Raw genomic sequence first — 13,311 nt, 5'->3', positions numbered from 1 at the left:
GCTTTGGATGACTCTATCTGGAGTCTGTCTCTTTTGTCCCTGAGTTGCTTCAGTTCTCTCAGTAGGCTTGTGGCCCTACTGTGGGGCCTTCCAACTAGAGGCTCTTCAGAGTACCAGAGAAGCTACTGATCTGTTGCCATGAATGCAGTTGATTTCCTGGGAGACTTTCACACTGTTGGTCTTCAGTGGAGCAGTCAAGGTGTTTTCCTATATGAAGATGATCTCTAGGTGGGCACATGGACTGTCACCCTGTCTGCAGCATAGCTCCAGGGAAAACTTCAGTCTGTCAGGTCAGTTGTCCTGCATCTCTTTAAGCTGTGGTGTCTACTGCTCTGAGTGCAGCTGATTCTCTAGGATAGGTCAGGATATGGTGTCTTCACTGGAGCAGACCAGCTAGGAGTCTGCCCCAGTAGAAAGAAATGGGCAAAAAAAAAAGCTATTCATTTCCTTTTAAAAGGCCCCTATTGCCTTTATAAGATTGGTTTTAAAGCCATTTTCTTGTGCTTTGATTATGTTCAGATATCCAGAGCTTGCTGTAGTGGTTAGTGTCATATTGCTCTGGCTTTTGTTATGTGTGTTCCTTCTAGGGCCTTTAGCTATCTGAATGGCTTTGGTCCCTGGATGTTCCTGTTCAAGTAGATTTTGAGCATGGGGTAACCCTTGATGGTCTTTGTGTGAGAGGCCTCAGATAGACATCCTTTGATTTTATGTTTCTGGACCAACAGGTCTGCATGTTTCAGGATTTACAAGTCTGATAAAGGTGGGCTGAGAGGTGGGGGAATAATGGAGAAACAGAGGGGATGGCAGACACTTTAGGCTTGTTTATTTTGTTTAAATAACATTAGTTTTGTTTTAGACATGTTAATTGGGATCTTATTATCCCAAGATTGATGTCAGACCAATCTCACAAGATTTCTACACTTAGTGAAGGGAGAGCCATTGGTACAGGTGTTTGTCTGGCCACAACAGTATTTGTGTGTGTGTGTGTGTATGGCTAAAGAAAAAGATTTTAAAGTTTAAGAACTTAAGAACACAAACTGCTCTTCTAGAATCCTGATTCTATTCTAGTCATCGATGTGGTAGCTCCCACAATTATCTGTAACTCCAGTTCCAGGAGATCCAATACCCTCTGCTGGCCTCCACAAGTACTCACCTGCCTGTGGTACACTGGCATGTATATAAGTAAAACAACCATAGTGGGACAGAGAGAGAGACAGAGAGAGACAGAGACAGAGACAGACAGAGAGAGACACAGAGACAGAAAGAGAGACAGAGAAATTGTGTTAGACTACTACAACTTGAGTTTCAACATGAAAGAATAAATTAGATGAATAAAGTTTAGTGTAGAAGTTCTGTAGGCCTATTCAAGATGTTAGCTTTCCACTTCTTGCTCCAGCCTCCATGCCTGCTGCTTTTCATAATACTGATAGATTCTCATCCTGCTGGAACATTGATCCCAAGTAAACCCCATCATTTATAAATTGCCTTGGTCATGGTATTTGGTTACACAGAGAGAAAAGTAACCAGTACAATAATCAATTATAGTATATTTAATAATGTGGAAATAAAATCCCCATTAGGTGGACTTAGAGGTTAGAATAGGTGGTGAGCAAGGTAGAGTTAATGAATTAATCATAAAATTCAGGACCAACATAGAAAGTTTCTGTTCACAAAGAAGAGTAATACTTTGTATTGACTATGAGCTTTTTAGTATTAAAATTAAATTAAATTTGATCACAGATTTTGAAAAAATGCTCAGTTTTATATTTTATCATTGATGCCATAAATATATATTGGTAGTATTTTGGGCTGATAGTAAAGTTTAACCTAGCTTATAAAAGCAAAACAGAATTTAAAAGGAATGAATCCTGGACAAAAAAAAAAAAAAATCTTATTTAAGAATTAGCATATCTATTTCCTGGAATCTCTTTGTGTAATGCACTTTATCAAACCAAGACCAAAGTCATGTTCAAGGCTGAATCTTCATTGCTCTCTATAATGGGGTATCAGAGACCTGGGTGAATGGTAATAACAATGAATGCTGTCAACCAAGGTTCATATACATGAAGCATTAGCTGCATTGCCTGAAATTTTATGCATTTTGGTCCTTCCTTAAGGAAAAAAAAAATCACCATCTGCTTCTGCCAGCACTTATGAATATGGAAAATAGAAGACTACAGCTCAAAATCTCTCTATCCCTGGCTTGGCTGAAGTTAGTTTTGAATTGTGAGATTAAAGCAGAGATGTGATAGAAGAAGAAGAATCCTTTATTTATAAACCTTTCTTGCCTATCATGATAATTACTCCATCAAAGACTGACCCATTAAACACTGTAATTGCTGCCTTCGTGGTTTCTAACATTTACTACATGTGTACAGAAAAAAAAAACTAACATACCTACCTGTAGATCTATTTTCTTCCTTAAATAAGGAGCCTACTTTCTAATTTATATATGAGCAGGAACAACATATTAATAAAAAGGGACACATCTATAGCAAACACAACTCTTACTAAGGCTGTGCTTCTTGAAACTCTTGTCTTCTTAATCTATACAGCAAAATTGATCTAAATTTATTAATTGTCTCATCTTAATAATTACATTCAAGGAAATCATAGTTTCTTTGTTGTGAGCTGTCTCTAGGTAGGAGTGATACTAAATAAGGCCTCTGAATAACAATTGGGTCAGCCATTAAGGATGCCAGTCTCTTTAGAATCATCATCAAGCTTCCACTAAAAGTTTGGTCTTACCTGGATGGTCTTGACATTTATTTTCACATCTCTCTTACTCTGCCTTTTCATCATCCTTTTCTTCTATTGCATTTGCTTCTCTTATTGGAACATAACTGATCAATATAGCTGCAGTTCAGATAAAAATTGTAATAAAGAGAAATACATCTTTAAGCAACTTTAATGAGTTTGCATTAGAAGTTTGCATGGAACAGAAGGAAGGATGAATTTCTGTCACATCATAAAAATATTGTGGCTGAGATCCATCATACTAATTTTTATAAAAAACATCCAACAGAATAAATTGTTCTGACCTTGTACTAATTCAAACACATATACCAATATAATCAACTTAATTTAATTTCTGGGATCTAAGAAAGAAGAAAAGATGTCATAATTATATAAGAAATGATGTTCCCTGCTACACAGAATATGGCTATTTTGTTCCATCCCTTATGCATAATGTATATGTGCATATATAAGTATATATGATATTGAAAGCTAAACTTATTTTAGGAAATTTTATATTAATGACATATGCATGCATAGATAATATATACCTTTAATATTCCAAAAATTATCTACTTTGTTTTGAGAAAAACCTTAAGCTATGAAATTTTGAAGAAGTGATTGATATAAATGTGTGGTTCTTAGAAGCAAGTTATATAAAATAGATACTTTCTACTGACACCTTTTTGCACTTACCAATTTATTTCCCATTTTAAAACATTTTAAACCCCAAATATTCTATGTTATTCAGTCTGGTGTTCTTGTGGGTCACAAGTATATCTCATATGCATAATGAATATCATAATGAGATTCTGATTCCAATCATAGAGAATTGATTTCTTCTTGATTTATAATAGTTTATAATGCCTAAAGGGATTTAACTTATAAGATTGATTGTAATGATTTCATGAAGTAAATGAGGTTGCTACATCATAACCGTCTCATGTCAGAGAATTATATATTAAGTTTTTAAAACAATGGGTTTCTATACTATTGAACACACAAAATAATTTGTCAGATATGATTTTGAATGTAACATTTTACCAACGGCCAAACAGTTTCATTAGGCTACTCCACATGTTAATAAAATAAATGACTTCTACAATGGAATAAATAATAGATTCATTGTAATGATACAATATATACAAATATACATTTTTATAATGACAACCTGTTGCACACTGCATATATTCATTGTAATCATCTGTCCTAGTGATACAAAGACAGATGCACCTTAAGGATACAGAACTGTCACAGTTTCAGTTTTTAAAAACACTTTTACTGTAATTATTTGAGAATAAATTTGTGTCTGAAGTAGGTAAAAATAAAAAGAATCTGATGAAATAAAATGGGTGACTTGTCCAACAAATTGAAAGTGAAGAGTAAAGCATTAGTCTTAGAGCTGGATGGTGTTGGCACACTCCTTTAATCCCAGCACTTGGGAGGCAGAGGATGGCAGATTTCATAGTTAGAGTCCAGTCTGGTCTACAGAGTGAGTTCCAGGACAGCCAGGGCTACACAGAGAAACCCTGTCTCAAAAAAAGCAAAAAAAAAAAAAAAAAAAAAAAAAAAAAAAAAAAAAAAACATTAGTCTTGCCATTTTCCTGTTGTACCCCATCAGGAAAACAATTTTTCTCTTATTTTACATCCTTAACATGCAAACTCCTGTTTCTACATGTCTCAGTGGATAGAAACAGAGTTATATTATTGTTGTACATGCTCAAGTAAAAGAGAGATTAATTTTTAAGGGAGGAAAGTTTTATCTATACATAGATACACTGTACTTATTGGAATTTACTTATGTACAGATTTAGTAAATCACTGGTTTCTAATTACTAACATCCATGTTAACCTCATGGGACAGGCACAGAACTAAAGAGCACTTTTTGGAGAGGACGAAATTAGTCGAAGCATTTAGTTTAATAACTTTAAAAAAATAGAAAAAAGAAACAATAGGAACTGGTAATGGATAATAAATAACCTTATTAACATTCCCAAGCTATCTCCTATATTTATTTGCCCTCCAAATGTCACAAAAATTAAGCATAGAGTTCTTAACTTATTCACACAAGCTGAATCCAAGATTAGTGGCCTAAAGCACAGAATAGTATGTACCTTTCCACCTGAAATATGGAATAATAAAGATGTAGATGGGTAGGAAAAAAGCTTTTGAGCAATATGAGACATATTCATGAGCACAAAGTAAGAATGGATATTACAACTAAATTCTAAAGTAAATGCGAAAGAAACAAATGCTCTGTTCTCTTGTATATTCATGTAAACAATGTTCAATAAATGAAGGCACAAATACATGTAGTTTGTTTGCTTGACTAAATTCATTCATAAGAAAATAATGTTCAAAGACAATACTACATTATTAATGTTCAAAAGCAAAACAACATTTTTGTGTATTTATTAATTACAGGGAGAGAATGAAGAGATCAAGTTCTGGGAGTTTAGAAACAAAAAAGTATCCTTTTACTTTTTTCTTCTGGTTTTGACTTGATCTTTGTTTCCATCACATGCTTCCTTTCACTGTTAAAGTTTATTGTTTTGTGTATTTTGTTATGTATGTATAAATTTATCTTTATATAAAGTTTATTTTGTGAAATAAAATAAAATCAGACTTCTAACACACACCTGAACCTAACTAGTGAAGAGACTATGTAAGGTAAGAAGATTTTGAGGCAGCATATACCACACCATCAGATCTTATGTCAAAGGACAAAATAACCATAAAATAATAAAAAAGATGGCTGGCTACTTGTGTTGACCAAAATATTATTAGCAGGAGTTACATACAAATTACCTAGATTATAGCATCTGGCACACCACATAGTTGTAACATTTTGTAGTTGTCGTTTGTTTGTTTGTATACTTGGCAAAACTTTAATGGCTGAGTACTCAATATGATTATAAAAGAAGCAGAAATTTTAATTGTAGCAGGCATTTCTTTGTTATCTCTTTGCATGATAAGAAACTTGTGCTATGTAAAGGAAAGTAACATTTCTCCTTTTAAAAATAGCTCAATGAACAAAGCAAACAAAAATATCAAAGCACTTATATATATATATATATGTATATATACATACATACATATGTGCATATATATGCCTATATATACCTATATATACATATATATGTGTGTTTAATATATGCATTATATATTCCTATGTATAATTATATGTATTATACATATATACATATGTATATATTATATATAAATATAGCTTTACAATGTTAATATATATGTGTATCATGCCATGAACATAAGAGAGATAATAACAATTGCATGCACATAAGGTTTTTTTTTAAATTTATTGAGTGACTCTTATTTGTTCAGAATATTGTTGTGTGAAATGACTATGAAAATGGAAATAAATCCATTGGCCTCAATGAGCTGATAGACCAATACCTATTGGTCTATCATACACACACACACACACACATACACACACACAATATATTGAAACTAGGAACTTTTCTTGGAAAATGTGAGTCCATTTCTCATGTAACTCTGAGCTATATGACTGTAAGCAACTCCTTGTGTTGTTTACTACCTCATTCACAATCTCTCATGACAGTGTTTATTGTGTAAATGTACTGCTGTCATCAAAGATTTGTGAAAAGAATGAATGAATGAGCAAATGCATATAAGGATCCAAAGTAGGTGACAGATCCCTCACATGTGACAGAAGCAAATGCAAGATCATATATGCACTTTAAACTAGGAAACAGAGGGCTCAACTCAGGAGAGTAATTTATACCTCTTCAGGGAAGTTAATATCCTTCTGTCTTCTTTGAGGAGAAGAAATCTGAGCAAGTAGCACAAAAGTATAATGTGTTGTGAGTAAAGAAGGCTTACTGAAGGCTCATTCTCACTTGATAAACACAATAGGAAATAGAGCAAGTATGTTGAAGAAGAGTGGAACAGAGACTGAAGGAAAGGCTGTCCAGAGACTGTGCCACCTTTGCATCCATCCCATATGCAGACACCAAACCCAGACACTATTGAGGATGCCAAGAAGTGCTTGCTGACAGGAGCCTGATACAGCTGTCTACTGAGAGGCTCTGTCAGATCCTGACCAATACACATGAGGAAGCTCACAGCCAACCATTGGACTGAGCACAGGGACCCCAATGTAGAAGTTAGGGAAAGGACTAAAGGAGCTTAAAGGGCCTTATTTGACATCAATGGGAGAAGAGGCCCTTGGTCTGGTGAAGGCTTGATGCCCCAGTGTAGAAGAATGCTAGGATGATGAGGCAGGAGGAGTAGGTGGGTGTCTGGGAAACCACCTTTGTAGAGCAGATAAGAGGGGATGGGATAGGGGGTTTACAGAGGGAAAACCATGGAAGAATATATTTGAAATATAAATAAATAAAATATCCAATTAAATAAAGAAAGAAGTACTTTGTTCTTGTGAATCCACTTGAGCCATCTCTGAACTCAAACTACCTATGGAGTTGTTCTTTTGGTGACTACAATGAACTACTTCTGTGGTTAATCCTAAAGTATCAGTTGCAGTCCAGATCTCAAAATTAATTTGCACTATGGGGGTTAACAGCTAATCTGCTTAATGCACTAAAATTACAGTCATAACAACTTACAACTCCATTTTTAAAATCTGAGATGCTGTTTTAAATTTCTTCACCATCAGGAATGGTAATTGCAAGAGAGATGTTTTGGCATATTTAGAAATCTTTCTAGAATGATTGTACACAGTTTGAACGATAACTTTACAATTGAGTTTTTTCCTTATACTTGCTATTTGTACAGGATCTAGGGAGTGCACCCTTGTGTTATAATTCTGTACAAGTTGTATCTTCATGCTTCCATTCGTCCATAAGATCACTGATGCCAATGAATTTAGTTCCATTCGCATAGTCATTTACCCAAAAAAACTATTCTTCACAATTAAGAGCCAATCAATAAATGTTTTATTTATGAACTCATGTGTACACAATTGTTATTATCTCTCATATTCTTGATATGATAAGATATATGTCTCTGTATGATGGTCAATTTACTTTATATATACTAGCTTGTTTTACAGTTAAGAGCTTTGTAAAAGTTATGAAGATTCCTTAAGGAAGAAGTTTCACTTTTCTTTCATTGTCAAATTTGGTGATATCCAAACAGCTGTGGAACTAGCAATTGCCACCAGACAAATCTGTGTGCTGACTTAGGTCTTAGGAAAGTCGTCTGTGAGATATAATATAGGTTGTTAAAGCCATTATTGTAATTAGTAAATTCGTTGATATTATTTGAATTTGAAATATCATACAAAATTACTATGTTTCAAAATTTGATCTACAGTCCACCCCATTACTGATGGTCATGATTTTTTTAGGAAATGATAGACAAGTCAAAAGGGGTTAAGTCATTGAGAGTATGTCCTTGAAGTAGATATTAAGATGCTGGCCTCCTCATCTCTAGCTTCCTGGCTACCAGATTGATCCAATCTGTTATCCCATGATGTATGTGCCATCAGAGATCTAAAGCATTATGGGCAAATGGTCATAGACAAAACCCTCTAAAACCTAAGCAAAAATAAATATTTCATTCATAGAAGTTGTTTATCTTAATGGAAATATAACATCTTATTTACCAATAAACTGATTCTATGCAACCTGTAATAGATAGATGTTACAGAGAAGACCTCTTGTGACAGAAGCACCCAGAAGAGTCTGATAAGAATTCAAATAAATATGTTAAAGAATTTCACATTAACATATATGAAAAGGTTAGAAATGTATTGTAAAATGTTAATGATTATAACTGTACTGCTATGTCTTTTTTTTATATAATTTTTTTTTTTTTTTTTTTTTTTTTTTTTTTTAGTTTTTTGAGACAGGGTTTCTCTGTATAGCCCTGGCTGTACTGGAGCTCACTCTGTAGACCAGGTTGGCCTCAAAGTGCTGGGATTAAAGGTGTGTGCCACCACCACTAGCTGTGTCTTGTTAAATAGAGGTCTATTACTGTATTTTCTGCTATGAAAAAAAACTGCGATCAATGCAGATTGTAAATGAAAGTGATTTAATGGGGCACTTGCTTACATTTTCTTAGGGTTAGTCCATGCTCATCACAACACGAAATGTTGCATCAGGCATGGCTCTGGTACAGTCACTGAGATATTTCATCCTGAACCCCAAGCAGGGGGTCAGATAAAGATGATATTGGGCCCAGGTGGGATTTTGGAACCTGAAAGTCCACCCTCAACAAGGCCATATCTCTTAATGCTTCCTAAGTAGTTCCCACTAGTGACCAAGAATGCAAATACAGGAGCCTATGAAGCCTATCGTTATCCACACCCCCCCAGAAAAGTGCCTAATTATTTCTTTTTTTATCATAAGGAGTGTAAAATCTATTGAAATATTTTCTTTTCTTTCTTTTACTCTTTTTGTTTGCTTGTTTGTTTTAGTTTTTCAAGACAGGGAATTTTTGTATAGCCCTGGATGTCCTGGAACTCACTCTGTAGACCACTCTGGCCTTGAACTCAGAAATCCACCTGCCTCTGTCTACCAAGTGCTGGGATTAAAAGCATGTTCCACCCCTGCCCCAGCTAATATTTTCTTTTATTATTGATTTACCACTCCTAATCATGAATCTACAGTTAAACCCATATTTTATAATATCTTAAAAAGTTTTATTTCCAGTTTTGAGACAAAAATGAAAACAAAAACAATTGACAAACTATGAGGGCTTGTAGCCAAAAACGGACTACTGTATCCATGGCTCTCATCTACCTAAGAGTCACATGTCAAGAGGCCATGTTTATTAATAATAAACACTAAAAAGCCCTGTTTGTGCAAATAAACATAACAAGCTGCACATGATCTCCAAGACTGATCAGAGAGAGACTAGTAGATCTAGTCCTAAGATAAGCTAGGCCAGCAGCCACCATAATTTCCAGACAGGACTATGGTGCATAAATATATCTAATGCCCCAGTCCAGCTAATTTTTAACAAATAAAAAGGGAGGCACTGTAACCTCCCCCAACCTCAAGCCCCCTTGCCCTTGCCACAAAGCAGCTAGCCCACCCAGGGTGAGGTTTCCTGAGATAAAGGAAGCCCTTTTGTCTTGCCTTGCCACTTCTCTGCCTCTTCTGAAGTTCCTGCTAAGAGCCACCACCTGCTGAGTTGCTGAGTAGCCTTGCCTGGCAAGTTTCTGCTAGCAATTGGATACTAATGGCTTGGTGGATTCTTGAGTTACAGCAGAAATAGTTTCATTTCATATATAAAGATGATTTTTCTAAGTAAAATTAGACCTTGATCAGGAACCTTGACTCGGTCTCATTTTTCGCTCACTGTCCAAGTCCCCTATTTTACCATGTCCCTGCCTCTCTTCCAGAGACCTGGTTTGCATGGCTGCTGGCAGCTACTACAACAAACAACCCAAAACACTTTGAGATGATTTGTATATGCTTGGGCCAGGGAGTGGTACTATTAGAAGGTATGGCCTTGTTGGAATAGGTTTATCAGTGTGAATGTGGACTTTATTATCCTAGTCATAGCTGCCTGGAAGTCAGTCTTCCATTAGCAGAATTCAGATGAAGATGTAGAATTCTCAGATTTGCCAGCACTATGCCTGCCTAATTGCCACTGTGCTCCCCACTTGATAATGGACTGATCCTCTGAATCTGTAAGCAAGCCCTAATTAAAAGTTGTTCTTTACAAGAATTGCCTTGGTCGTCTAGTCTGTTCACAGCAGTAAAACCATAACTAAGACAAACTTAGATTTTATAAGACTACGTGTCCATTTAAAGGGCATTGTACACTTATGACAAAAAAATTTAAATATGATTATCTAAGTTTGACTTTCATATTATAAACCATTTTGTTAAGGAGGACTTATATAAAGACATATTATAAAAGATGCCTCAAATATTACATGAAATACACTCAGAGATGTAATAAAAATGCATCAGTTCTGGATCTTAGAAAGTAGTTCTCTTCTTACTTAAATCCCAACAACAGATAAAACTGAATGCAATTTTATAAATCAGTGAGTGCAGTAATTGCATGGTGGGAGCAGAATGAGAAATCCAGTCATCCTCAGACAGAGTAAATATGAGGTGATCAAGTATTCTTGAGACTGTGACTCAGAAAACAAATATGTTTTTCTGAAAATTCCAAATTTATGGCACATCCTTTGTTAAATGTGACAGTATTATGAGAGTTCTGCTATAGTCTCTAGTTTTTAGGTAATATTTCAGCCTATAAATACTGGAAAATGAGGCAGTCAAAATTTTGTTCTTGTGTATTTTCAAATGAAATGAGTTAGTTGAAAGGAGTACAACATTGCTTACTATAGAACATTCCTTTTATAAAACACTCATAAGAAAATTATAATTGATGTCTAATTTTTATTTCTCTCATTAAATCCTGATTTTATTACTATCTACTAGAGAAAAACTTCCACTAAAGCCATTTTAGGGACACCTTATAAAATAGAATCCTTATAATTTTGAACCTGCAATGTATTCTCATTTATATTAGCTTTGAGCCTTGGTTATTTCCTCATTAGGCTGATTTCACAAATAAAATAGATACGAAAATTAAAAGGTCAATGGTTAAAATGAACTTATGGCACTTAAACATACTTTAAAAAGCCTTCTATAATTGCTTATTCCCTGGATTTTTATCAATTGGGAGTGTCTGTGTTAAGCAACATTAATGCTCAAAGAATATGTCTGATAAGTTCTGCAAGGCATATTAATCATGAATATAGAGATAAGAATTTAGTAATAATTTGATGCTGGGACCATTGGGCAAAACCATTGCATAGTTTTATCCTTGGATCCCATGAGCTCTGCAAGCATAAGATTTTTGTTGGGCTCTAACCACTACACATGCCCTTCCTCCCATAGTGGTAGCCTTAAATGCAATCTGAAAGTGGTTAGTTAATACCATAACATATGTGCCACTATTGTACCCATGGGCATATCTTGTCATTTCTCTCATTATTGCAGTAATGGGCTTCATAAACTAAAAAGACATTTGATTACTTTTCTCTCCAGTAACCTGAAGAACAACTTTGGATACTATGAGGATTATGTTGAGTTTATGTACACATATATTTCTGAATGAAACAAACTTGGTCTGTAAAATATCATTATTTTATCTGGTTCCATGGTGTACCAATTGGCATTGAATAACCTGTTGTGTTTTTCCATGGGAAGACCACCTTTCCTATTCCCAAGTTTCTACAATTGCCTGTGGGTTTTATTGTTGTTGTTGTTGAGTTCTCATGGTCTTTACACATCTATTGGTGCCATCTTTAGTCATATCACATTTAGTCAATCATGCTGGTAAGATTTTTATGGGTGCTGCTCCTGATGTTCCTCGGAGACACGTTTCCAACTAAACTCTTCTGTGCTCTGGCACAATCTTTCTGTCCCTCTTCTGCAATGTTCCCTGAGCCTAAGGTTTTGGAATGTTTTGAATATGTATCGACAGGGATTCTTCTTCTCACCATTTTGATTGATTATGATTTTCTGTAGTGGTTCTCACTTTTTTCAAACAGAAGTTTGCTTGATGAAGGTTGAAGAGCATACTTATCTGTGTATATATGGACACAGGTTAAAACCTTGTTGTTTGGGATTATGCTGGTTTAATCCATTAGTGGTTTGTGGTACCAGAAGGCAAGCTTCCTAGGAGGAAGGTCATCAGTAGTAATACTAAGCAATGACATCTATGAAGCCCATGTGTGAGTAGTATGGCATGATAACCCTCAGAGACCTTCCCATTTTCAATAGCTCCAGTTAGTTTTGAATGTGAAGCTCCACAAATTCTGCTCTTACAGTTGTAATCTACTGTACCACATTTATTTGTTCTCTCAGCATCCCCCCTCTCTTTCCCTCAATCCCTGTTTTTCCTATCCTCTCTCCTTTCTTCCTCCCTTCCTAGTACATTCTTCTTAATTTGATGTGTAACATGCACACACACACACACACACACACACACACACACACACATTTCTTTAATTCTTGAGAATTAACATGAGTATATGGAATATAAAATCCTTTTATGTAATGCCTTACATTTTTAGCCCTCATAAGAAATAATAATGAGTTTCAACAATGTCAGATTAGGACAAAGAATTTGAAGGATCATTGAGCATGGGTAGGCAAGCTTGCAGTGCATAATTCACCAAACAAGCTGAGTCACTTCATTACTGGATCAATGCAAGGTTAATTATTCCCATCAACTGTCACAATTGCCGACGGCTTCTATGAGGCAATACTAACAGAAAACTAATAGTGCAGAGCTTGAGATCCCTATGACATATTCCAAGACAGGAGGAAGCTAGTGTGGGAGGCTCTGTTTGAGTACAGGTAAATGCTGACCTACCACAGTAGCCAAGCCAGCTCAGCTGGACTAATACTGAAATAGCGTATATCAAAATGTCTGATATTTCTTGTACTTTAAATATTTTCACAGTACTCTGTTGGTGGATAAAATGCCAATAATTATAAAGATAATATAAGAAATTACTTGAAATTGCATCTTAGTGAATCTGAACATGTTAAAAAGAATTTTTTTTTTTTTTTTTTTTTTTTTTTTTTTTTTTT

This window comes from Mastomys coucha, unplaced genomic scaffold (assembly GCF_008632895.1).
Source record: "Mastomys coucha isolate ucsf_1 unplaced genomic scaffold, UCSF_Mcou_1 pScaffold1, whole genome shotgun sequence".
Classification (NCBI taxonomy): Eukaryota; Metazoa; Chordata; class Mammalia; order Rodentia; family Muridae; genus Mastomys; species Mastomys coucha.
This window is presented reverse-complemented; position numbering follows the sequence as displayed.